Here is a 27,756-nt window from a genome sequence, read left to right as displayed (position 1 = left end):
AGTCTGTCTCACCCATGCAGTAGCGCAATGGTTGGGCTGTAAACACTGTATTTAAACCCAAACCAAAAATTCTTCTCCCTGTTTTCATAGATTTTAAGGCCAGAAGGGACCATAATTATCATCTATAGTGACCATCTGTGCATCATAGATAGGGCCCTATCAAATTCACGGCCCATTTTAGTCAATTTCACAGTCAGAGGATTTTAAAAATTGTAAATTTCATGATTTCGGCTATTTAAATCTGAAATTTCAGGGTATTGTAATAGTAGGAGTCCTGACCCAAAAAGGAGTTGTGGGGTGGTCCTAAGGTTATTGTAGGGGAGGTTGCGGTACTGCTACCTTTACTTCTGCACTGCTGCTGGCGGCGGCGCTGCCTTCAGAGCTGGGCAGCTGGAGAGCAGTGGCTGCTGGCTGGGAGCCCAGCTCTGAAGGCAGCACTGCCACCAGCAGCAGTGCAGAAGGAAGGATGGCACGGTATGGTATTGCCTCCCTTACTTTTGTGCTGCTGCCTGCAGAGCTGGGCCCTCTGTCAGCAGCCGTCACTCTCCGGCCACCCAGCTCTGAAGGCAGCAGCACAGAAGTAAGGGCACCATGGTATGGTATTGCCACCCTTACTTCTGTGCTGCTGATGGTGGGGTGCTGCCTTCAGAGCTGGGAACTTGGCCAACAGTTGCCACTCTCTGGCTTCCCAGCTCTGAAGGCAGAGCAGAAGTAAGGGTGGAAATACCATGATGCCCCTAAAATAACCTTGTGACCCCCTTGCAACTCCCTTTTGTGTCAGGGCCCCCAATTTGAGAAACGTTGGTCTCCCCCCGTGAAATCTGTAAAGTAAAAGCACACAAAATATCAGATTTCATGGGGGGATACCATATTTCACATTTTTTCATGGCCATGAATTTGGTAGGGCCCTAATCATAGGTCAGAGATTTTACCCAGTGATACCTGCATTGCGCCCATTAACTTGTAGTTCTACCAGAGCATCTTTTTAGAAATATCTGTTTAAAACATCCAATCTTAATTTAAATACAATTCTAAAACATTTCCATTAATAAGATTGTTTTATTTTTTTTTAAGTTTGACAATCTACAATTTGGGTGTAAACTATCGGACAACCTCTCTTTAGACTGGATGTGCTAAACCATTGATAAAAAAACAAACCAGCTTAGGCTAAACTGTTTAAAATGCTGTCCCATCTACCAGACCCTTATAAAATGGTTTCTTATGAAGGAACTAACAGTACTGGAATGCAGCTGCTCAGCAGTTGCAAGTTTTAGCACAGCATCATTTATAATATGATTAAAATTAGATTTAAAAACTAAATGATTGTATACAAAAATTATAGCACTTTCCTCTACCAAATTAAAAATGTACATTTCATGGGAGTAATGCAGAGGATCTAGCCTTTGTATCCTATTAATCTTTCTAACATATCTTCTGTTACTTTTCAGTTTCACCTCAGAACAATGTGCATGCACAAATACCAGGTTTGCAGTCTGGGGAAATTGCTTGCTATCAAATCCTTTTTCATGGAAACAAAATAAGTACGAGAGGATCTCTGTTAATGCTCTTTCCATCGTATATTAAAAATGCAGGGTTTAAGCCCTTTTTAAAAGTAAAAAAGCAATCATGATAAAAGTGAAAGGATGCTCTGTTCAAGAATCATGCACACAACTTTGCAAAAAATAAATTACAAAATCTTACCAGAACCTATCATGTAAAGCTCAGGGCAAAGGAGAAAATACAGACGATTATTAAAAGCTGTAAAGCAATTCTGGTCAATGAAGTGCATGTGTGTGTCTCTGAGTGGGAGAGATTAAGGAGACAAGCAAACAGATTTAGAACATGTACCAAAATGAAGTGAAATACAGCTTGCATCACAACATAAATCTGCATACAGCTGCTTATGGAAAACAATGTGTGAGGGCTGTATCTTCCAGCCTGAGTGGTAAGGGAGCTATCAGCATGCCTTGAGAAAGTACCCAATTTACTCTCAGTATAACAAAGATCCTGATTTCTCTTGATATTTCACATACCCAAATGACCTAATAGTAGTAGATCCCTACCAGGACCACCAGGAATTCCAAATCAACAACGACTAAATTAGCTCTATGATTTCAGCAGACCGATTATACAAGAAATGTTGCAAGCATTAAGCAAAACACAGTTTAAGGTATGTGTAAATAAAAAATTTATGTTAAAACACAACCCAGGCTGGCATAATTTATTCTGAGCATTAAAAGAGCACCTGCACTCCAAACCAGATTGAGGATCCATTCTGATGGGCTCTACACAAAGGGACTGTAAGCTCTTCAGGGCATGGACCACCTAAATAGATATGACAGACATAGGGTGGGAGAAGGAAAGTATTATCCTAGGGGACAGAGGCACAGACAGATTAAGTGACTGGCCCATGGATACAGAGGGAGTCTGTGGCACAGCTGGATGTTGAACCCAGATCTCTCTAGTCTCCAGCCAATACTTTACCCACAAGACCATTCTTCCCCTTTGATTTCATCTTGTATAAAGGCACAACCAGGAGTGTGAGGCTGACTAAAGCAGAGGGAGAATACAGTCCAGGAGGACTCAAAGAAGAGAGAGTTGTTAAATTCTCACTATTCTATGCCAATATCTCCATTCTCTCTCTCTCACACGCACCCAAAGCCAAATGAGGCATTCCAGCCACACATGCTGCTCCATTCTCTTTCTCACCAAGGGCTATTAAGCATTCACCTTACATGCCCTCCTCCCTACATTAACGATGAGAACACCTCACTTCACACCACAATCCCCAGATGTTACTAGTAGGGAAAAGAAAATAACCTGCATATTCTGCTCCAGCAAAGTCAAAATCCAGGAAGCGTCTGAAAGTACTCTATTGACCAAAACCACCTGATCTCCATGGATAGCTAGGAAGAACTCAGCCCCCTGCTCCACACCCCCTCAGAATCACTGTGGCAGCAAGAACAGGTCCAAAACAAGAGGGGTGATCTTCTTTATTGGATTTAATGGTTCTGATTTCTCCCACCTCCTCATCTCAAATGAAAACAAACTGGACATGGCAGCAGCAGGAAGCAATGAGATTAGAAATTAATTTAACGGGGAATGCCAGACAGGGTTCTTTGTTCTCTAGCAGGATTCAATGGTTAGGAAGGGGGTGGGTGGAAAGCACTGTGAGCCCTCTCCTATGGTCTTTCACCCCTTTTGGATGAAGAGTTTAGAGACACTATGTAGCTAGAGAGATACAGAATGGAGAGGAAAACAGACCAACCAGCCAATGCTGTTCGCTGGCTGCCTGCCAGGCATGGAGTAAAATAAGGATATTGGCTGTACAGCTGTGGGTCAAAAAACCTCCGAACATAAAGTCAGCTTCAAATTTATTTACTTTATCACGTCTTATACCTGAGCACACAGGCGAAACCATAACTGAGACATCAGCAAGCCACTCTGTTCACCAGCGTGGCTGGTTTTTTGTGTGTTTCAGACCCTGCAGAAACAGATCTCTCTCACTAAGTACATATGGTCTTTTTTTTTTTTTTGTAAAGTATCTAGATGCCTCAGTCCCATGAGTTAGGCACCTAAATACGTATAAACATTTGGCCCTAACTCCCAAAAGTCTGCATTGCTGCTACAGTCATGTCTCCTTCTCCTGAGTTTTCCTTCTACTCTGCAAACAATCCAAACTTTTATTATTATATGACAAAGTAATGTCTAGAGGTCTCAGCCAAGGTTAGGGCCCTATTGCATATGTACAGCACTTAGTATAAAGCAAGCAACAGTCACTGCTCTGAAGAGCTTGTAGACAAAGAGACAATACAGACACAGGATGGGAAGAGCAAATAGACAATACAGACACAGGATGGGAGAAATGAGGTATCATTACCTCTTTTTACAGATGGAAAACTCAGGCAGAGAAAGTTACATGCCCCAGGTCACTGAGCACGTCTGTGGCAGAGCTAGGAATTTAATCCAGATCTGTGAACACAGTGCCTCCTTGCTCTGTATCTCCAATTCCCCTCACAATTTAGCTCCTCCTTACTCACCCCCAACTCTCATATCCTTCTCCATGCCATCGCTACATGCCTTTATAGTATGATGAATGGGAAAGAGGATCAGGTTTCAGAAGTAACCTAGGGTGTGACACCAGAAACTTAGGGGCCAGGCAGCTACCAAACAAATGCAGCCCTCAGCATTTAACACAAGCTTCTGTGTACACTCAATAAAGATCTCTTTCCTACAACTCTGCCTGCCTGCTGCATCACTCCCTGCTAATGAAACCTCCTTCCCTCCGTGTCAATGAGACCAGCTTCCATGAGACGCTTCTGCCATAATCTCCTCCCCCTCTTCTTCCAACTTGCCGCCTCCACATTTTGCCTTTGCTGTCTGAGACCTACCTATTCTCAGGCATTTCAGCACAATGACAACCCTGCCCTCCAGAGGCCACGCTGCAGTGGGGCCAGATCGCGCCAGACCAGCATACCAGCACTTTGGCAGCATGGAGGATTCCATTTTGTTCTCAAAATGGTGTCCTCCGCACAGCATGATGCTGCCTGCAGAACACCATTTGGTAGAGCTAAATGGCGTCCTCCACATAGCATGTGTCATAAATATAAAGGGAAGGTAAACACCTTTGAAATCCCTCCTGGCCAGAGGAAAAATCCTTTCATCTATAAAGGGTTAAGAAGCTAGGATAACCTCACTGGCACCTGACCAAAATGACCAATGAGGAGACAAGATACTTTGAAAAGCTGGAGGGAGGGAAAGACAAAGGGTCTGTCTGTGTGATGCATTTGCCGGGGACAGAACAGTAATGGAGTCTTAGAACTTAGTAAGTAATCTAGCTAGATATGCGTTAGATTATGATTTCTTTAAATGGCTGAGAAAATAAGCTGTGCTGAATAGAATGGATATTCCTGTCTGTGTGTCTTTTTGTAACTTAAGGTTTTGCGTAGAGGGATTCTCTATCTTTTGAATCCAATTACCCTGTAAGGTATTTACCATCCTGATTTTAGAGGTGATTCTTTTTTACTTTTTACTTCTATTAAAATCCTTCTTTTCAGAAACTGAATGCTTTTTCATTGTTCTTAAGATCCAAGGGTTTGGGTCTGTGGTCACCTATGCAAATTGGTGAGAATTTTTACCAAACCTTCCCCAGGAAGTGGGGTGCAAGGGTTAGGAGGATTTTTGGGGGGAAGATGTTTCCAAACAACGCTTTCCTAATAAATAAACCCAGATAAACGTTTGGTGGTGGCAGTGGAAGTCCAAGGGCAAAGGGTAATATAGTTTGTACCTTGGGGAAGTTTTAACCTAAGCTGGTAAAAGTAAGCTTAGGAGGTTTTCATGCAGGTCCCCACATCTGTACCCTAGAGTTCAGAGTGGGGCATGGAGGATTCCATTTTGTTCTTAAAATGGTGTCCTCCGCACAGCATGACGCTGCCTGCAGAACACCATTTGGTAGAGCTAAATGGCATCCTCCACATAGCATGTGCATGAGGTCATGCTGGCAGGGACGCTCCCACACTGGCAGGGGCGTTCTAGTACTGTCCATTCAGGACAAGACTTGTCCATACCAGAAGACCTACAGCAAACTGCCTGATTGGAATGGCTAGGCAGGTGGCTATTAACTGTCTACATAACCATGTGTGCCTCTACCTGTAATCCTTCCTTCTTCCATTACTCTCTGTGCTACATTCCTTCTTCAGTCACGCAGTGGAGATGGTCTTACTATTGTATATTTGCACAGTGTCCCAGTGCAATGGGGCCCCACTCCTGGCTGGAGACTTCTGAATGCTACTGCAATGTAAACACAAAGAAAGAATGCATGCAGCACTCCAGTAATTTCTGCAGAGATGCAAATTTATCATCATTGTAACCATGCTGAAAGAAAGGAAGGATGAGCAAGTGGTCAGGGCACCACCCTTGGACTTAGGAGACCTGCAGTGCTTAATTTGTAATGTAAGAGGTGCCGGGGCTCAAACAATTTTTTTATATTCATAAATTATATACCAAGGCCAAAGGTGCCGAGGCGATGAACTGCCAAGCCTACAGATGCCAGGGCTCAGCCCTGGCAAGCTGTGGCACAAATTAAGCACTGGAGACCTGGGTTAAATTCCCTGCTCTGCCACAGACTTCTTGTTTGACGATGGGCAAGTCGCTCAGTTTCTCTATGCCTCAGTTTCCCATCTGTAAATGGGGAGCCCTCCCTCAGAGAGGTGAGGATGAATACTTGTCTACCTCAGATTACCCATCTAATCCCACTTGCCTGCTTCAGAGGGTGCAGGTGCTGAAAGTGTTCTGAAGATAAAGAAGCAATATGTAAAGTGCTAAGTTCTATTAGAAATCTGAGCAGCTGGTAAACATCACTGAGCACAGCAACAGGCAACTCAACTTTCGTCAGGTCCCCTCCTCTGCAGTTTTCCCAATATGTTCCTAACCAGCAATTAGAAAGGGCTCTCTTACCCACACTTCCATCCAATTAGAATGGCTGTGTTTATAAAACAAAAACAATGCTGTGATGTTAATTAAGTTAGCATGAGCTCCCAGCACTGGAGCAGACAATCTGTTGCTTGAAAACTTGAACACAAGAAGTACACGCAGAACAGATTTTCTCGACCCCCTGCCTCTGCTGAAATCTAGTGGTATGGAGTCATCAGCAGGCCCAATAATACTGACAGTTCTTATCTTAGCACTAGGCAACAGAAGAATGCCAGCAATGTGGCACACCTCTTGGAGAGCTGGTAGGAAAGCACCTAACAGTCTTCATTGGGATGGGGCCAGGTAGTACAGATTTGTGATAGGAACATGGGCCCAGTAAAAGCAGTTCAAGTGGGAGGAGAATCCTACAGTTCTGTCATCATTTGGAAGTGAACACTAACACACTTTTAAACCTAAAAAAATGGGTTCTGTCTCTAGTCCCCTCCCTCCTTTCTTCTTAACTTGTTGCTGGGGGGTGGGGGAGAGGGGATGATTAGTTCTCATGACTTCTATTACTATTTCTGTGCTCTGCCACAAGCCTTTTCCTCTCCTAGACACAGTCTCATCCCTAGCCCTCTTCCTTTACATTTCTTCCTGTGCATCCTGTGCCAGCTCAGATTCAACCTGGTGAAAGCTAAACTCCCTGCCCTGCACATCACCCAGGTGTGCAAATTTGGCATGTTAGACTCATCTCTCTCCATCTCCCACAATCTAGATTGTTGCCAAATCCTGTTAACTCTTCATTCCTAGCTCTGAAACCTCTGCCAGAGTGGAGAGATGACCAAAATGGGGGCAATCACCTACTCTTTGCTCTCTGAGTGAAAATACTAAGTTCCTCCATAAGAAGCATCCCCTTCCTAGTGTTTGCTCTTGTGCCCTGCTCTTCTCACCCATTATGACACTGTAACAGATCCATAGATACCTAACACTTCACAATTGTCTCTATTCCACATCTTACCACCACTCAGCACTTCATGGTAACAGCAGAGAAAAAACTTAGATGCTTCTGGCTCCCAAAACACTTGAGGAAAAAATAGACTCTCCTATAATGCCACAAGTACTCCTTTTCTATAATTTTTAGTGATTCAGGGCCCATGACACAGTTGTGAAGTTTCCGTTCCAACCAATAGAGGGCAATAAATGCGCACACTCATGCGGGCACACACCCCCTCACCAGCTGTCTCACCAGCCATAGTTTTATGGCTCACTGATCTTACCTACATAACAAGGGGTGTTGCAAAAGGCTATTTAACATATTTTATACATCAAGTTTTAAAAGAAAAGGGGGCCTACGGGTGGTAGGCACCCAACTTCCATTGAAATTTGGGTATTTAAAGCCTTTACAGATTCAAAGATTCCACAGTCTGAAAGGACATCATCATCTAGTCTAACCTCCATCATTACTAGTCTTCAAAAGGATAATATTTTTATTGCTAAATGTCAGTAAACATTGATTTCACAATACATACACAAACCAATGAAAAAATATTTCTATTAATGACAATCAAAATTTACAGTCAGGCAAAGAAAAATGTTGCTTGAGAACTTATTAGAGTCAAAATTCAGTAATTTAGACTTTGGACTTATACTTATTACAAATGGACTAGCAAATGAACATTAAAAACAAGTATGATATGTTGATTTACAGATATTTACTTTGTATATTTTAATGTGTGATGTTAACAATTTGTGCTTCGTTTATAAAGTTTTAACTTTTTTGACTCTCAATGTCTACTCTCATAAAATGATTGTCTACCAATTCCATAATTTCCCACAACGGTGAAAAACTTAAATCAATTTACAAAAATTTTAAAATGTAAACCCTACAATTTCACGCAACCGTGAAAATTTAAAATCGATAAAAATCTTTTTTTAAAATGCCTACAAATAAACATCTATAATACCTGTCAAAATAATTTTAAAAAATTAAAATCTAATTCTGCCAAGCATACGCATAATACAGGCCAAAGAACTTCAGCCAACAGTTTTGGCATCCAGCCCAATAACCGTGCCTTGAACTATAATATATCTTTTTAAAAGAGATTCACTCTTGATTTAAAGACTTTAAGTGATGACAAATCCACCACGTGCTTTAGGCTCCTTTGGAAATTCCGGCCTAAACCGCTAGATATGTCTCTCAATATTAGGAAATGTAACAATTGGTTTATATTTTTGATCTTACAAACAAAAGAAGTTTCCTTCCCTTTCCCACAAGTCCTTGATTCACCTGATATTAGACATTTCAACAGCTACAGACCAAAGAACTTTGCCCAACAAGATTATTCTTGTTTGGGTTCTTTGGCATTCAAATTAAATTTAAAAATAAAGAGAGTGATTGTGGCAACAAAAACAATGAGCACCACTGAAGGTGCTGCTCCATCACAGGCGTTTGTCACTCGTAAAACTGTCTCCAACTCTTTTCAACTAAACCACTCAGTTTTTCAGAGACAGATTTATGGCAGGCTATTGTGGGATGAACAGATGTCAGCTCTGCATAGCACCCAGTAGGTTTATAAAGCAATTTAACTCAACTAAAAATCACTGAGCCAAATCCAACTCAAGCGTAAGGCTAAACTAAACTCACCTCCCCCAACTCTAAGCCCTCCCTCTCTCTATCACTGTTGGAAATTTTCCTATCTTCCCCATCACCCAGGCTTGGAAACGTAGGGCCCTGTTTCTGCAATGAGGCTCCACACATGCACATGGCCCTGTATGGAGTTGACTACAGGATCAGGGCCTTGGTATCATATTGGAGAAGGAAGATAACAGATGTCCAAGTGGGGAGTTGCACCCTGCTTACACCAGGACCAAATCTGGTCCACAAACAACCCCTACCCAAAAAAAACCCCACATACCACTACAAAGGAAATTAAATTTAAAGGTAGACTGATCCCATGATCAAGGGCGATTAACCACCACAAAATGTCTGGCCTTTAGTACTTTTACCGTGACTAATCTATGGTTTTCACACATATTTGCCATGGCAGAGTTGCAACCCTAGTTCTAAACTAAGCCTATATTAAGGAGATAGCACAGGTACTTAATCAAAAAGTTCCTTGCCTGTAAGGCTGCTTTGCATGGGTTTCATCAAAGGTAATTTGATCTTGGTAGGCCAACATTCCTAAAATAGTTGAGGGAATTCAAACATGAAATTAGGTTTCCAAGAGGGGATTTAAAAAAAAAAAAAAAAAATAGGTCAAGCAAGTGTGAGTGATTAGAGTAACCCAGTATCCCTTTGTATAATTTAACTGAATCTCTGTAAAAATCTACCTTGGGTCAATGTAAAATAAATTAAATGCAAGAAGTTGCCTTAAGCGAAGATGTAGATATAAAATCCTTCTGCCAGGTGACTGAAGAGAGACCTTTTCTCCTCTGGCTTTCCTTGCTGACATCAAAACACATTTGTCTCCATCTGAAATCAGTTTAAGTTTCCAGCCTATTTTACAAGTCTAATAAACATGGAGCGCACTGAACACCACACATGACGGAAAGATGACAGAAATGCAAAACAAGCCAAAGAGCTCTACCGCAAGAAATTCCTAGTCTTCCAGGAACTTCACAGATGTTGCATCATTCTTCTAATCAAAGCAAAGAGACCTTACATTTAGTGATTAAATTATCTGACTCTTGCTTTATAAACAGCTAACCTGAAACCAGCGCTTACTGTTAATTGCAGCCTGCAGCTCTGCCCCGCTCTGCTCACCAACTACTGAGACTCTTACCTTTCAACACAGAAGGTGAACTTCTACCTTTTCAGTCACCTTCCAAAAATAAAAGCTGCCCCACATAATTGTCCCTATGCTCCACATCAGGAGGGCAGCATGGGGTGGAATGCTGATGCTCCTTGTTCCCAAAAACAGGTCCCCGCCCCTGGAGCTAATCCTACAAAAAATAATATTGTAGTACGGTATAGTGATTGCACAGATCACTACAGTACGTTGCTGCAGGGTAGTATTTTGGATCATTACTGTAGAATACCATAGTGTAAGGATAAAGGGAATCTTTCAGCTGTTAGCAGTATAGGGCCTATGATACACAGCTGAGAAGTCCTAAATGCATCCTGCACAGTGGGCAGTGGTACACACACACACACACACCTCTTTCATTGTATTCTTCTCATTTCTATGCCACCCTTGAGAACTGCACCGCATGGAACAGGCAACTGTGACACGGGCTCTACGGCGACTGAATTCCCATGCTTTTTTAAAATCAGAACCTGAAGAGACTGTAGCACCAGTGCTCTCCAAAAACAGCCACCTACACAGACAGTTCAGTGAGCCACACTCACCTGACACCGAAACAGGGGAAGAGAACTTGGGACCTTCCCCCTCCAGGAAAAAACATGCCTCTTCTACTTGACCACAAGCAAGATATCTGTTAGCCACCAGTACGCCACATCCACTTTGGAGGGCATAGCTGCCCCGTGGAGGGCCACAACATGATCACATGCCCTTGGAAGGGCTTACATTCCACCCAGCACACAGTAGCAGCACATGTGCTAGTCCAGGACCCTGACTAATATGCCTTCCAGCAGCATTCTCCTGACTGCTGTGTGGAATACGCTGCCCTGCTCTGGGGGTCAGTGACCAACAGGAAGGAGAAAGCTCTGTGGCAGCTGGAAGGACAGCTGGAGAGGCACAAGGCAGGGAGATAGTCATTGAAGTACTTACTGGGGCCCACTGGATGTTTGAGCTGTTAGGGCCTAGCAGCCAAAGTGCCTTTATCACTTCCTCCCAGTACTAGGTGCACTAACAAGTGCTGTTTCAGGACAAAGGGATGATGCACTGCTGTGCTCCAGTGAGCCTACCAGGAGGCAGCCTTAAACCCTTTTTTCTTGCTTTTCTTCTAGGCTTAGCCTTTGCTGCTGTCATTTTTTTTAAAACCCTGTGGCAACAGCAGGAGCAGGTAGGACTCCTGACTGCTGACACTTGTGGGACAGCTGCTGTTCCCAGAGGCACTGGGGGATGTGCACAGGACAGCATCAGTCTGCATGAGAAGAGCAGGAAGAAGTGCCCTCAAGGGGTTAGGACAGAGGACTGGGAATCAGGGCTGCTGTTTCTATTCTCGGATGTACTACCAACCTGCTGGGTAAGTCACTTAACCTCGCTGTGCCTCAGTTACCCATCTGTAACATGAGAGAAACAGTATGTACACACCTGATAGGAACGCTGTAAGGTTTAATCATGCTTTGGTAAAACACTAACAGGTCCTTGCAGGAAAGGTGCTACATCAGGCTCTGATGTAGAACCTACTAAAATCAATAGGAGCCTTGCCATGCTGCTCAATGGGCTTTGCATTTGGCCCTCAACGCAGCCTGAAGCACGGCACGCACAACAGTGGAGCTCAACGTACTGTGCGTTCCAGGTCAGCACAGAGGACAAACCAAACCAACAATCCAGAAGTGCAGCACGATGCAAAGAATGCAGCAGGCAAACAGTTAAATGGAGGAGCCAGGGCCGTCCTTACCCATTCGCAAAGTACGCAGCTGCGTAGGGCACCAGGAAATTTGGGGCAAATTTCCTGGTGCCCTGTGCAGCTGCGTGCTGATCCAGACCCTGCTCTGGCTCTTCCCTAGGGCCTTGGCCCCAGCCCCTGCCCCTTCCCCACCCACCCCAGCCCCGCCCATTCCCCCACCATGCCTCTTCCCGCCCCTGCTCTGTCCCAGTCCCACCCCCACTCCCCTGAGCTCTGCAGCCAGGCTGGGCCTGCACTCACCAGCAGCGGGAGTGCAGCGACCTGGCCCCAGCCACACCACCGATGAGTGCTGGGGGGTGGTTCCTCCCTGACCCCCAAGCCAGCCCTGCCCCCCTGTGGAGGCCTGGGGCTCACCCCCCCAGAGGCCTGTGGCCCCATACCACCCCCCTGTGGGGGCTGCATAGGGCCCCAGAATAGCTTGGGACAGCCCTGGAAGGAGCACGTGATCAAAACCAGCCAATCCCTGGCCATGTAAATCCTTGGGTAACACTGCTTAGGCTGGGGTTATTTCTGTATAAATTTCCTAAATATGCCACTGAACTCAAGGGCACAGCTGGAACATTAAATGCAAGGGACAGCTGGCACGGCTATTCCTTCCCAAGGCACGCGCACACTTGTTTCTCTAGAGCCATTGCCTTCTGGAGTCAAAATAAGCAGGAAGCAAGGATTTCCAAATTACAAGCGGAACACTTATTAACTGCAAAGCACAGAAATGTAACAAGACACCTTGTCCTTCTAGTTAAGCGTTAGTGGAAGCAGTTTAATTGAAAGAGACTAGGGTTTTCAAGGACTCATTCCTATCCTACAATGCTTAAAAATCTCCATTCTCCCCAGTGCATCCTTCCTCACAAAAGGGAGATGGGACAGCAGGGAAAAAAAGCCTGTTCTTCAAAAGTAGCCTTTAGTCGTGTTCTTGACAAAGCCTTATGAAAACAAAAACCAATGACACTAAGGTGAATCACTAACAGTCCACTATAAGCTTCTTAACGGACAGCAGTCCTGACTGGTTTACACGGACATCATCACATGCTGTCACTCTTGGCCACAATCAAAGGCTACTAAATATTGACCATTCCCATCCCAGTCACCCTCCTTTCCTGGCACAGGTTTTTAGTTGTTCATTTCACTTCCTGGAGTGTATGCTTTTTGTTCTGTGGATTCTCATGCCCCTCCCCTCCGCCCCCCGCAGGAGGTCTTTGAAATTTGATGGCAGGCAGAGGCTGCACAGCTTTCCAAATACCTCCAGGACACATTGATGCTAAGCACCAGCCCATATGGCCCCTTTTGTTTATTTACATTAAAAATGATGTTCAGACGGGACCCAGTGCTGATCTTATGCCAAGGTAACTTCAGTGGGGTTCGCAAAAAGAAAAGGAGTACTTGTGGCACCTTAGAGACTAACCAATTTATTTGAGCATAAGCTTTCGTGAGCTACAGCTCACTTCATCGGATGCAGTAGCTCACGAAAGCTTATGCGCAAATAAATTGGTTAGTCTCTAAGGTGCCACAAGTCCTCCTTTTCTTTTTGCGAATACAGACTAACATGGCTGTTACTCTGAAACCTGTCATTATTCAGGGGGGATACAAGCAAAACCAAACCCAAGGTGATTACCAGTCCTGGGCCCCATCCTGCAAGGTACTGAGTGACCTTAACTCCCACTACAGAACCCTGCAGGATGAAGCCCTCTGTTAAGATCGCGCAGAGAAATAATTAATTCAGGGGAAGAATTCAGGGACAATTTATTCATATTTCCCTTGGTCCATAGATGGGCCACGCTGCTCTTGCACAGATGGGGGAATTCATCCACCACCACTGCAATATTCTCCTAAGCTTTCGCAGGGACCTCATGGAGGCCCCTCCACTCCTTAGTGGAGTCTGTGTAAGGGCTGGGGGGCAATATGTAGCCAGGAGAAGGGTGGGTGGGAGAAAATTAACATTGTCCCTTCATCCACACCGCAGGGATCAGGGAGGAAAGAAAATTAATTCCTCAAAGATTCCATGATAGAGGGTCTTTGGGGCAACCACTGACTGTGGGAGCCTGGACAGAACAACCTCAATGGAGTGCACAACCCCTGCTCCCCCAACCAGCAGAGCATATCTCTGCAAGAGAAACTTTATGTAGATTCCCTCCCCTTCAGACTCCTCCAGCAGGTTTTCCCACAGAAGCGGGAGATCAGGCCCTTTTTTAACTGCCTAATATTTACTTCCTCTCTTTATCCTATATTAGCATGACTGGTTTATTATTTGTATTACAGTAGTACCTTGAGCTCCCAGCTGCGACCAGGGTCCCATTGTCCTGGGTGCTGTACATATACATAGGAAGATACAGTCCCTGTCTCTGAGAGTTTATAATCTGAATAGACAAGACACAAACAGCAAAAGGAAGAATAATTATCCCTCTTTTACGAGTGGGGACTGAGGCAGAGGCATTAAGTGACTTGCCCAAAGTCACTCAGAATCTGTGGCATTGCTGAGAATTAAACACAAGTGTCCCAAGTCCCAGTTCAGGGCTTTAACCACTAGACCAGCCTTGCTCTATATTATTAGTATTTCTTTTGTGTTGATTTCTCCCCTGTGCATGAGGCTTTTGTGCCTGTGACGGTTGACGGATGAAGTGAGCTGTAGCTCACGAAAGCTTATGCTCAAATAAATTGGTTAGTCTCTAAGGTGTCACAAGCACTCCTTTTCTTTTTGCAAATACAGGCTAACACAACTGTTACTCTGAAACCTGTTTTACTCTGATCCAAGGAGATAACCATTCAAAAAAGTAAAACAGCTGGGTCAGTATTACCAATCTGGCTACAAAGTGTATTTAATATAGCATCTTGGCTTTTTGTAAGTCCCCCTTCCACTACCAGCTAGTGAACTGGTGATTGCTCTCAGTCTGTGGTTACTTCTGATGTCAGGCTCTATGGAACAGTTGGTTATGCCACTTTAAAAATTAAACAAAAAATATTTTTGTTTAAAAAAAAATAATCTACAAAACATGCACCCACCAGTCCGCTTTTTTTAAGCGATATTTACCCATAAAATGCTGCTTAAAATCCCCCAAACAGAGAACCAGAGGTACAATCCAGCAGAATGTTTAAAGTATCTTTGCTTTTTATAATAAGGAATGGATTGTTGTCCAGTGGATGAAGCAAGGGGGATTGGGAGTCAGGGCTCCTGGACTCTATTCCCAACTCTCCCACTAACTCATTGTGTGACCTTGGGAAAGCCAGCAAATCACTTACGCATGTTCTTAAATCCCACTCAAAGTTTTAAACACGGCTCACATACTTTGTGGAATTGAGGCCTATAACTCAGTTTACCTAACTGTGAAATGTAGACCACTTTTCTTATGGGGTGTTGTGCAGCATTGGTAACACTTGAAACACTTGTATGAAAAGCTATGCAGGTGTGAAGTAGTAAATTTTAAATATATATATATTATCAGTAAGTTATAAATACCACATATATGCGATGGTTATTACTATATCAGTAACTTAAATAGTGTTTTCATGTATGAAGGCAGTGTGATCTAGTGCACAGAGCTCTGGACTGGGACTCAGGAGACCTGCGTTCTAGTCCTAGCTCTGCCATTGACCTGTTGGGTGACCCTGGGCAAGTCTCTGTGTCTCAGTTTCCCAATCTAAGTGATAACGATACTGACTACTCTTATAGATCTACTGATGAAGAACAGTAGGTAAGAGCTATTATTATGTGACATCATCATTTATAAATGATTTACTCTAACAATTTTCAGTAACTTTCTCTGTTATTCTTTATTTGTAGGTAACGGTTCTATTGTACTGTAAATTGTGTGCTGCATGCTCCATTCACATTGTGTGTATAGTAAAAATAATGTAGGCAGACAGTTCAGAGCAGCAGACGATGAGTTCTCAGATTTAACACATTGAAAATGAAATGTTTGTGAAGCTAAAACATTTCAACACTGCTCCTAAAGACCAAGTACAACAGAGAGAACCAGCAGGCTGCAGCTGGTTACTCTGAAGGGCCACCATTTTGAGGGGCAGAGGGGAATCATCTTGAACATCTATGTGGTAAGCACACATTTCTGTGAGCCCAAAGGCCTCAAAGCAGGAGACAAATTTCATTACAATTTATAATAAGGAGACTAGACACTGTTCTGCATAAAGCATCTCCCAGTGCTAGACAACAAGAGTCATTTTGGGGAGCTAGGATTCTTCTGCATTGCAAAGCAATGTCACAGCTGGTTGCTTTAAATAAACAAACAAACAAACAAATAAATCCTTGTGTGCAAATCCATTGAGATTCTGCCACAGTTGGGTGTTAGTTGATAAATACTGGGGGGAGGATGGGACTCGATGCACAATTAGCCGGTTGGACTCATTGCCACAAGACATCTTTTGAGACCAGGAGATTAGTGAGATTCAGAAAAACATAGGATGTTATATGGATAACAAGAATATCCAGAGTGGTTATATTAGGGACTTAAAAGATAAAACAAAAACACAACACAAGAGTTTTGGAAGGGTGATGAACTATACTGCTGCGGGGCATAAACCAGCTTCTTTAAATTCATGGAGGTCAAGAAGAAACTTTCCATGGGGGCAGGTTATCCCATAGCTGCCTACTGTAGGGTTTCTTGCATCGCCCTCTGAAGCAGCTTATACTGACCACTGTTAGAAACAAGGTACTAAGACTAGGTGCACAGCTGGTCTGATATAGTATGGCAGGTCCTATGTTCCTGTGACCATGGCATGCACAGTCAAAACAGTGATCGTGTTTTTTGTAATCACTTCAAAGCCACTTATTGCTCGTATGTCACGTGCTGCTCTAGAATGCTTTCTTACTGCAGCTTACTCTTCCATTCATATCTGGAGGCTCACTTATAAAAATCCGTCTTTGAGCCCAGAAAAGTCCAAACGGGCATTCAGGTTTCAAAATTGGGAAACCACCATTTCTGTCATAAGCAATTATCCTGCAGCCGTAACATTTTGTATGGACATAGGGAATCTATTCCTAAAGGTTCCCACAGTGTTTCATAAACTATCCACACACACAGCACCACTGAAACACATCCACCTCTGAGGCAGCACTCAGGAGAATGGTGGGGAAGCAGGAAGAGAAAATTCTGGACCAAGGCAACTGGAAAAACCTCTGGGTCTATGGAAAATACTATGGGGGTATTATCTCCATTGTATCTTATATCTAACATATTGCTTTTCTAAGGGGTGAGCAGGCATTCTTTATTGAAGGGAAAGCAGTCACTGAACCATTTGTCTTAGGCTCCAGAAGTCAGATATCTTACCATGCAATCTAGTTAGCAAAGTAACATGCAATGCAGAGCAGGTAGCAAGACAGATTGCAGATCCACACAGCACACCACATAGCAACACCTTCCAGCATCCCTAGGGCAGTGTCATCTAGTGGCTAGAGCACTGGATTGCAAGTCTAGACTCCTGGATTCTATTCCTGTCTCTGCCTCACTGCAAGACCTTAGGCAAGTCACTTAACTGTGTCTCAATTTACCAATCTGTCAGTCGTGTATAACACTCACCATCCATATAAGGGAGTTTGTCAGCCTTGAGAAAGCCTCAGATGTATTGAAAGTTCTCAGCCTCATATAATACTTTAAACCCTTCCACCTAAGTGCAAAATCTCCTCCTATTCCTCGGCATTCAGCTACTATTCCATCATTATTTCTAAATCATACAAACAATAAATAAGATGCTGCAGACATTTCCTGATTGGACCTTTCCCTGTATATTCCAACAGTTCTCAAAGAATTGTTTGTTTAGTTTAAACTGGATTCGGACACCACTGTTTAACATCTGAAACACGCTAACGCTTCATATTCATCAGTGTTCAGGGCTGAGCTCAATATAAAGACTCACATATGCTATGGCTTTTACTCAGACACACCACACTGCCAAGCAAGTGGCTTGCAGGCAGTTGTATAACCAAGTACTTAGAGCAAGTTCCTATTTGGGGAAACCCAGCTGCAGTTGTAATGCAAAGCCCCTGTGCCGTATGTCACACGAGCCCATCTTTAAATACTTATCCCTCTTCTTTTGTGCTATGTTCCTGCATAAACCCTTACTGGTTCCAAAAACAAAACAGGAAGCCACGTGTAGTAAAAGAAAATCATTCTTTAGAGACAGAGGTAATCAGCCACCCTTGGGAGCCAATAATGAAGGTCAGAATAAATATAGGGATCACCTCTGGAGCAATTTTCAGATTAGACGGTCAGCAACCACTAAACTGTAAGAGAAAATGAAAGATAATCCACTGTGGGGGCAAGGGGAATCTTTAATACTTAACACCCAAACTCTTCTAGGGCTAATTATCTTGGCTGATTTTCAAATGTTAATTTGCCATTTCAAGTCAAGAGCCTCAGAAACTGAAGATGGGAATGACTTACTGGATCTAGACAGTACAGGACTGTTTCCCTGTAGTTTTTCGTTGAGCAGGTAAATAAGGAATTACTTGGCTTACCCTGCAACTCTTGCTGAAATCAATGGAACTGTGAACGCTCACCACTTTGCAGGAGCAGGTCCTCCTTGCCTTCAAAATAACAAAGAGGGGGTGATTTTGTGAGAACGTGTCCAAATAATAACAACGATCAGGAAGCACAAAAGACTATTTTCCCCTGGTTGGTATAATTACAAGTTAAAATTTGTCAAACTGTTTGAAGCATAAAGAACCATCCTGGCTTGAGTTTGGAGAGGGCCAAGCTCAAAATAAGTCATGGCCAGGTGGGTGACAGCACAGAAGTTAACTGAATTCCTGTTAACATTTCTATGCTCCTTCAGATTGGGGACCATCACCACTGTATCAGAGTGCCTATTTTATCAAAGAACTGCAGCTTCTCATGCTGGGCCTTACAGCACGTGTAGCTGTGTAACAAAAAGGGAACGTCATTCCTTTTATTCTGCACTGCTCCTTTTAACATGCAGGAGGTTTCCCTCCTGATGTCTTGGGTTTCAATTCAGATCCAGAATGTTAAGCCTGGTCTACACTAACAAGTTTTGCTGGCATCATTACATCAGCTAGAGGTGCAGCTTTTACCAACATAGCTACTCTGACAAAAGCCCTACGGGACATGGAGCTATACTAGCAAAAAAAGTGCTTTTGCTGGTATAGTTAACGTCACTCAGGGAACTGGTATAAGCTATACTGGCATCTGTTCTAGGACATTTTGTGAGGATAGCTATAGCAGCAAACCTTTTAAGTGCAGACATGGGTTTAGAGTCTTTCATATGAAGAAGACTTTATATTCATTCTTTCTTTATATGTCATTTCCTTAACCTGAAGTTATCTAAATCAAACCCAAAAACAAACAAAAAAATCCAAATACACATGTGCACGGCTTGGAAAACAGACATAGGGCTCAGTCCTGTATTTCACTGGGATCTGATGGCACTCAGCTCTCCCCTGAAAAAAGCTGTTTAGCACTTAGCAGAGTTGGGTCTCTAATGAAGCAAGTTGCTGTTTCAAACAAACATGCTAGCAGGGCTGCTGCACTGGTTGGCATCGCATGGACAAAAATATTCAACACATTCATGTAAATACACCAAGAATTTTAAGAGGCCCCGGCAGCTTATACAAAAACCTACACACACATTTACCACCACATGACGACCACTAAAGACGCAGTCTTAAAGCCATCAGCAAGGGGAAAGACACTATGTATTATACTCAAAAAGAAAAGGAGTACTTGTGGCACCTTAGAGACTAACCAATTTATTTGAGCATAAGCTTTCGTGAGCTACTGCATCCGATGAAGTGAGCTGTAGCTCACGAAAGCTTATGATCAAATAAATTGGTTAGTCTCTAAGGTGCCACAAGTACTCCTTTTCTTTTTGCGAATACAGACTTACACGGCTACTACTCTGAAACCTATGTATTATACTGCAGCACCTAAACGGTTTGCAATTACAAACATCTCTGACTGTTATTCTCCTGCCTTCAGAGTCTAAGGGCCCTCTGCTTAATGTGAAAAAAATCATTACTGATTTGCCTAAGGCAACATGGAGCAGAAAGATTGTACAAGTTTCTATGGAAACAAAATTAGTAGAGTAAAAACCACACTCATGGGCATTGTAAATTATTTACCAGGACAGGCCCCTGTCCATTAAGATCTGATAAGAAGATTTAAAGGTAATCACTGGGCAGAGTGTTGCAACCGCTTAGTTCAGGTCACTGAAACCACAGTCAAAGAAGAGAACAATTTTGGCTTTCTGGCCATGTGTACTGCATAAACCACTTTAGGTTAGAAAGCATGACTCACTCACAGGTGGTGGAGAAGTTTGAATATTAAACATCTTTCAGATCCTGCATTTTTGTCATCATATTTGCAGTTTGGAGATTTCTTTGGTGAGGTGGAGGCAGAGCACAGACCAGGCCTGAGTGATATGTGAGAGAAGATAAGTGGATGTGGATGTGCAACAAAGGATGCCATTCTGTGCTCCAGATTCTAGGCTTTAAAATAAAAATCAAGTCTCTTGCCCACAGGGCTGCACCGTGTCTAAGGGTATGTCTACTAAGCAGTAAAACACCCGCAGCTGGCCCATCTCAGCTGACTTGGGCTCAGGCTGTGGGGCTATGAAATTGCAGTGTAGATGTTCAAGTTCAGGCTTGATATTCCTGGTATTTCTAAAGGAAACCACAAGAAGGGTGAGGGGAGGGAGAGAAAGAAATACTTTTTCAGAACAGAAACGAATACCGCACCCCTTCCTCTCCCTCTCATCTTTCAGGACTTCTTTATACATCATGAAGAAGCAAAAGATGGCGTAAACCCAATTTAAAAAAAAAAAAAAAGGACACTAGCAGTTCTCCTTTAAGTCCCATCTGAAAGAGGACACCTCTAGCTGTACAGCACACCTTAATACACTTGTGGGGGCCCTGTTTAAGTATGACTCAGAGATTAACAGTGTGTTACCAACACCACTTCTGCAGCCTTTAGGTGTTTCCTGTACAGGTCTCCCATCTAAAGTACAAACTGATATGGCCCTACTTAGCTTGCAAGGATCACACTTATAAGTTGTTATCACTTGAAACCACAGTTAGAAAGAAAAAAATGGAGTAATTCAGTCTCAAAGCCAATAAGGTATTTGACTTGCACATATTCAGTCCAGTGAATGCACTGAACTGACACCTAGGTACAGTTACAGTAAATGTGTGCTGTATTCTTGCTATGCAGTGACACAGCATCTCATTTTAAATAGCCCTCCTCTTTTATTCTCCCTCACACAATGTGACGTAGCTCAGTGGAGGAGAACCTCCTTGGAAAACTAAACTTACTGGTGATGGATATTTAATTAAACACCAATATGTCACATATCCTCCAGGGAAACAACAGAAATGTTTCCAATGAACCTTGAAAAAAAAGGGATATTACATCGTCTGGTACATTTGGGCTCTTAGAGAGTAAATGTGCAGTTCACTAAAAGTTGTAGTTTAAAGTTTGCTCTGTTTCTGTTGGCATCCCGACAGAATGGATCAGAATATTAGATGGAAAATATATGGGGAGATTAACCTGGATTTAAACTCAGTGTGATGTTCAAATAGGCTCTAAAACTCTTTTCAAACTTGGAAGCACAGCTTGGACAAATTGCAAAAAAAGAAAAGGCACAGTAGATTAGGGCAAGTGTGAAGGTGGTACTAATTATAGAAAAGTTGAAGGGTCCAGAGTTAGATGATTTCAACACATGAAAAGATGTTCAGACGAATATATAGGAAACATGGTGTTAAACTTAGAAATGGAGGGTAAGAGAAGGGTTGGAAGACCTAAAACTATCATACAAAAGGATGTGATTAGCGAGGAGTTTATGAGGAACTGCTTCAAGACAGACTAGAATGGAGAAGAAGGACTCAATGGCCCGACCACACATAGATGGCCCGACGACACATAGATGGGATTAAGGCTAGAAGACTATGAGATTTCTCAACGGCAAGAGAAGCTGATGGCTTCCTTCTATTGTCTCACTTTGACAGACGCCTGAACTCTCTGGGTTCAGCCTAGACACAAACAAATAATAATGCTGCTGCCGCCACCACCTCCTGCACTGATTTATTATGGCCAGCCACTGAGTAAGGATAAGGTCTTCCCACAAACACCATCACGCTTCCATTTAATTTTTTAATTAGCATAATTAATTTCCACATATAATTCACAATGCATCGCAGTCCAGATATTCAGGCCAACCCAGAGCAAAGACAATTGTCAGCCAATGGTAGTTCACAATTTAGAACAGGCCTAAACACTGACATGATTATTTACTATTTGTATTGCGGTAGTGTCTAGAGGATCCATTGTGCCAGGCACTGTACATACACAGAACAAAAAGATGGTCCCAGCCCCAAAGAGCTTATACTTGGAGTGTAAGATGAGATATATAACAGGTCAATACAACAAGCAGAGGGAGAGCACAAGGAAACAATGAGACAATATTGGTCAGCATGATAGGCTGTGTTCCCAGCACACCAGCAGCCGAGCTTTCTGTAGGCATCACAGCAGAGGTCAGTTTTAAGGAGGGATTTATAGGAGGACAATGAGGTAGCTCTGCGGGTGTTTACAGGGAGCTCCTCCCATGCATAAGGGGCAGCATGGGGGAAAGGCTGGCATTGATATAAGTTGTATCTATATGCGGGGATGCTAATTGAGTACCCTGGGACCGACTTAGATAGTTGGGGGAAGGGGAAAGCAAACATGCATTCTTTTCCAGTCCCTTTTCTGCCCTCCTCTCTCCAATCACCTTGATCTTAATAATAACTAATAACAAAATAAACTAACGGCATTTTTGTTAAGCTTCTAAATTTATACCAACTGGGCTGCATTTGTACCATTGGGAGGCTTGTCCCCATCTTTCCCTAAAATCTTGGAGGGAAGAAACCCTGTTGAATGGAGAACAAGTCCCAGATGTATATTAGGGGAGTTCATGAGCACATCTGTTTCCTTGACCATGGGCAACGACTCCAAAGGGTGCTAGTATAATGGACTTAGCCACTATAGGATAAGAAAATCACGGCTACCTCTGCATTTCCAAGAGAACACAGCCACAGAAATCTTGACTAGAACGGTTTTCATTCACCTATGCATTGCATTGCTATCCAGGTATGTCACTCCCTTAATTCCACTCCAATCTTCATCCGGACCTGCACTGCCACTCCTCTATTCTCTCCTTAAATTCCAGCTCTACAGGCCAGCAAGTAGAGTATGCTGCAGCCTGCCTCCAAAACCATGTAAACAGCACAACCGCATTATCCCCCACACTCCATTGATACCACTTACTCCATTGCAAGACCCAGTCAACATAAGTATTTCTATATTCCCCTCTCTGATCTCCCCATTTGTCTCACTCCTGTTTCCACTCTGTCCCTTCACACCATCTAGATACCCTTGGTGCAACAGCTTTTTCCATCAACTCTCTATCTCATTTCAAATCCCCTGTGAAAACAGTTTCTGTCACTTCCCTGTACCTGCTCTTCCTTTGTTTTCTCATCACTTGCTTTGTAACCAAGTTTTATAGCCCCATAAAGCATTCTGGGACATGGTTTGCAGGGAGTGAACCAGTTCAAAAAGCTGCATTTCACTGCTTGATCTAATTTTAAGAAATGCAAGCTTCAAAAGTAACTTCACCTAATAACAGAGAGCTAGAAATATCCAGGTACCTCTAGCTTTGACAAAAGAATGAAGAAAAATAAGGTTTGAAGGTGCTGCTATGCCTGATCAAGAATGAGAATGCAGTTCAGCACAACATACCTTAAATGTGCCAAAGGATATTTACATATTTCTGAGGATGTTACACTTATGTCGACTGTAAACTGCTGCATAAAAATATTGGGAAAAAGAAGAGATTGTTATAATTGACTCTATAATTAGGTAAAATGTTAAAATCAGCTTAAAGACTGAATATCACTGCAACTTATCTAACAGATGGGGACATGCTTCATTCTCTAGAGAAGATATAATTATTTTCTTATTTCTAGTCAGTTAAAAATTTGCTTTCATGTGACCGGACAGCAAAAGAACCTTTAAAACAGGTATGTGTAATTAAACACACACTTAAATGCATCCATTTCAACCTGTAGTTAATACAGACCCCTTCTCTAACCCTGCCTCCATGTGGCCTTTCAAGAGGGACAGAGCAGCAAATGAGAAATTGACAAGATGTCAGACAGAAGGAAGAAATATCGTTTCCCAAAGTCAGAGCTCATTTTCCAGCAACGAAACGAGAGACAGAGCTGAAAGGAAATGCCAGGAGCACAGGCAGCAGCATCTCAATAGGCAGACACAGCTGGCAGAGACACCCATTTAACCATGTGTCCTGGCTGGGCTTCTCTTAGACAGGGACTATTATTAATGGATATAGAGGCAGCACCCTGGAATAATAAAAGCCATTTGCAAATGCAAGAATACAACAGCTAAAAAGCAGGTTAGTATTAAACTACCTTCTAACTGAAGAAAAGATGTCAGATAAAGATGAGCATGTTACATTGCATCACAAAGTTCTTTTAAGGGCACCACTTTCTGCTATTCCACATATACTTGGCTAGCAACAAATTATGCACATTCACACATTGTTTGGCTGACATAAGATAATTATTTCAATATTTGAAAATAGAGGTAGTCAATATATATATGTGGCAATTACTGTCAATTAGCATTGGCTGGGTGGATGACATAAGTGGCTGCAACCCCTGAAGAATCTGCTCTGCTGTTATTGGAAGATGCCCAGTTTCCATCTGCAGGTTGTTTTTGCTGAATTGGAGGCCAGATTGTGAAATGGCCTATTTCTCAGCTAGAACAACAACAGATTAAAAGGGAAACTACAGTGTCCTCCCAGGTACCAAAAGGGAAGATCCCAGATGTCCATCCTTTTTACATTCTCCCTTTGTTCTCTTTCTTTTTCCACTCTTAATCCTACTTACTTCATGTCCTCTTGGACCCAACTGCTTTTGTGGCAAGTCCGAAGGACAGTGCAGAATAGGTATGTTCATCTCATACACACTGCCACTCAATGTGGGGATTCAAAGACATTCTTTAGATTTTTCTGAGTTTGATGGTGAATATCATCCTAGTGCAAAAGAGCCCACAAAAGGCTCTTAAGGACTTGGGTCCAGATCCTCAAAGGCATTTAGGTACCTAACTCCCATTGACTTCAGTGATTTCAATGGGAGTTTGGCACTGAAACACCTTTGAGGATTTGGGCCTTATGCCCTGTTCTAACACCCCTAGGAGTCAATGGGAATCTTTGGCTCAGGTCCTTAATACAGAGTTTTTACAGGGCACTGGTGTGAATTTCACAGTAGGCTTACTACATTTCTTTGTTTTGTATACGCAAAGAAGAGGATAACCTGCACTAAAAAAGATTATTATAAAGACAAAAAAACGGCCCCATAGCCCATTCTGTAGAGGTTATGGTTATCGACATTCTCTGATCGCCATTGAACAGAGGAGAAGAATTTTCCTCCCTGGGAAAGGATTTTCTTTCTACACATCACCTGAAGTTTGCGAGATCCAGAACATAAAGCCAGGAGGATTGGCTTAAGTGAAGTTTCTAATACACACACATGCCAGGTTCTGGCAACTCAGCATTGCCTAATCTTTCAATGGCGAAGACTCAAATCTGAGATTTTGGTCCTTTGCCTCAGCATTGCAGAATTGTGCATAACATTAAATTGCAGGGGCAAAAACGCTGGCACTGTGAAGAAGCTGCATTAGGCTTAAACACTCATCTGAGCTAAACTACTGCAGGAAAATAGACGTAACACTGCTTAAGACCAATTTTACTATGTAACATTTTGGAGGCTGGAAGATTGAAATTGCTATCCGAGAATGGACTAATGATCCATCTATTCTGGTATCCTCTGACTGACAGTAGACCATACCAGACACTTCAGTAGAGACGTAAGACTCCCCATAAACAGAGTAATTTGCAATAACCCAATCATGGGGAAAAATATTTCCTAAACCCAAGCACTTAGTGGTTAGTTTATTTCCTGAAGCATTAGGATTTGGTATCCCATGTAAACCTGTAGCCACCCTAATATTGAGAATACTATTATTATTCATATGAATGTCTAATCCTTTTTTAAACCCTACTAGGCTCCTTGCCTCCATAGCATCTTGAAGGAGTGAGTGTCACTGGTTAATTAGGCATGATGTAAAAAGAGCTTTACATTTATAACCCCTCAGGGCTCCAACACAAAAATAAAGAGAATCCAAAAATATCCTGCCTTTCAAAAAAAAATCTTTTGATATTTTAAGCCATGATAATGCACCCCGCCCCCTCAAGTGATGATTTTTGGGGATAGCAGTACGGATTATTACAAATAATCTCAAAAAATCATTTTCGCCAAAAAGAAAACGCACATTTGTCAGGAAAGAAAAAACAAATAAATTTCAGCATGAGACACCGTGGCCTTTGTGAGGATTTGACTCTGCTTCTTCAAAGTTATTCTCTTTAAAAAAAATTAATTGCTTCAGTTCTTGGTCTTTATTGAAAATCCAGTGCACAAAAGCAAATAGCCAATTTTCTGCAGTTTTCAGAGTGAGAAAAAGTTTTCCTGATATGCTGAGAAAAGGGGAAGGGGGTGGAATACCATATCATGGAAGGCAGAAACAACTAAGCTCTTTCCACATACTGAAAGGATAGAAAATGACTGGGAATTGCTCTGTATTCAAGGAAAGTGTATATTAAAAATGAATGCAGTTTTCCTACCAAGTTTATTGCAGCTGTAAAAAAGGTCTCTCCTAGTCTGACTATATTTTCTGATGTCCAAATTGAAACCCATTAGACTTTAATAGTAACAAGTAACAGGGGAAACAAATGAAATCATAGAATATTTAGTAATAAGCTACTCTGCTTTCCGCGAGAAGACAGCTGTGGCTCCCAAGGCCTGCAATCCCTCTAAGATCCCTTATCGAAAGGAGAGTGCTCCTCATTATGTGTCACATGGCTGCTGATAAATATAAATACAAGAGGAACCCTATGCCATGTGGGAGGCAGGAACTCTGCCTTCCCAAGACCCTCCATGTTTGCAAGAATGGCAGGTGACTAAGCCATGTGCAAATGAGAGGAGACTTAAAAGGAAAGGAATGGCACCAGCTGTCTCCAAAGGAACATTAATTAAAGGGGCAGAACTCCCAGTCATTTGCCTTGGAGTTCAAATAAATATACTATGGGGAGCACGAAAGTTACAGAGTAGCTTTTTCTTCCCAGAGTCTGACTCCACAAACCTCCACAGCAGGGAATGCCACAGTAACTACTCACTGGAAGCAGGGTTTTCTTTTTGTTCCCAAACTACCACCCTTCAGTTTCATCTTCTCTTATACCCTACCCGCATCATCTCCTCCACCCCACCCCACCCCAAAGAATCTCTAAAGCTATGTCTACAATGGCAACTGAATGACAAAACTTTTGTCTTTCAGAAATGTTAAAAAAACCACACACAACCCAAAGACAAAATTTTACAAGCACCAGTGTGAACAACGCTTTGTCAACAAAGCTAACACCACTCATTGGCGGTGGAAGCTTTTTGTCATCAGGAGAGCTGACAAACAGCGGCTACACGGCGTGTCTTTTAGCTGCATGGCTGTAGCAACACAGCCGTGTTGCTAAAAGCTGCGTAGCATAGACATAGCCTAATATTCTATCACAAAAGAAACAAAGCACAACAATTAGTCCTTCACTCTTCACCATACCAGCTCCCACATCCAGCCTTCATCTGAAGCCTGGGGGATTGTATTAGCAAATGTAAACACACACAGTCAACGCTAGAGATTTGCATCCAGGGCCCCTGATGCAATGCAGGAGACACTAGCCTGATCAGCAAAC

At 42.7% G+C, this 27,756-nt stretch overlaps 1 protein-coding gene across 6 annotated transcripts in view; it reads right to left on the bottom strand.

Annotated features, from left to right (window-relative positions):
• CUEDC1 (CUE domain containing 1) overlaps positions 1-27,756 on the bottom strand; it is a 124,479-nt gene that overhangs the window by 59,230 nt on the left and 37,493 nt on the right. The window contains exon 2 of one of the 6 annotated variants that reach the window (XM_084650732.1): positions 5,650-5,790. The exons of 3 other annotated variants lie outside the window; for them this stretch is intronic. The gene's annotated coding sequence lies outside the window, so the exon portion shown is untranslated. Of the gene's footprint in view, positions 1-5,649; positions 5,791-10,759; positions 10,952-18,409; positions 18,479-27,756 lie in introns of those variants that run through there. 2 more of the 6 variants (XM_084650734.1, XM_084650733.1) reach the window with 2 other exon arrangements.

The sequence above is a fragment of the Lepidochelys olivacea genome (assembly GCF_965140295.1).
Source record: "Lepidochelys olivacea isolate rLepOli2 genome assembly, chromosome: 17".
Classification (NCBI taxonomy): Eukaryota; Metazoa; Chordata; order Testudines; family Cheloniidae; genus Lepidochelys; species Lepidochelys olivacea.
The sequence above is the reverse complement of the archived record's forward strand: the minus strand, read 5'-3'. Positions and strand labels throughout refer to the sequence as shown.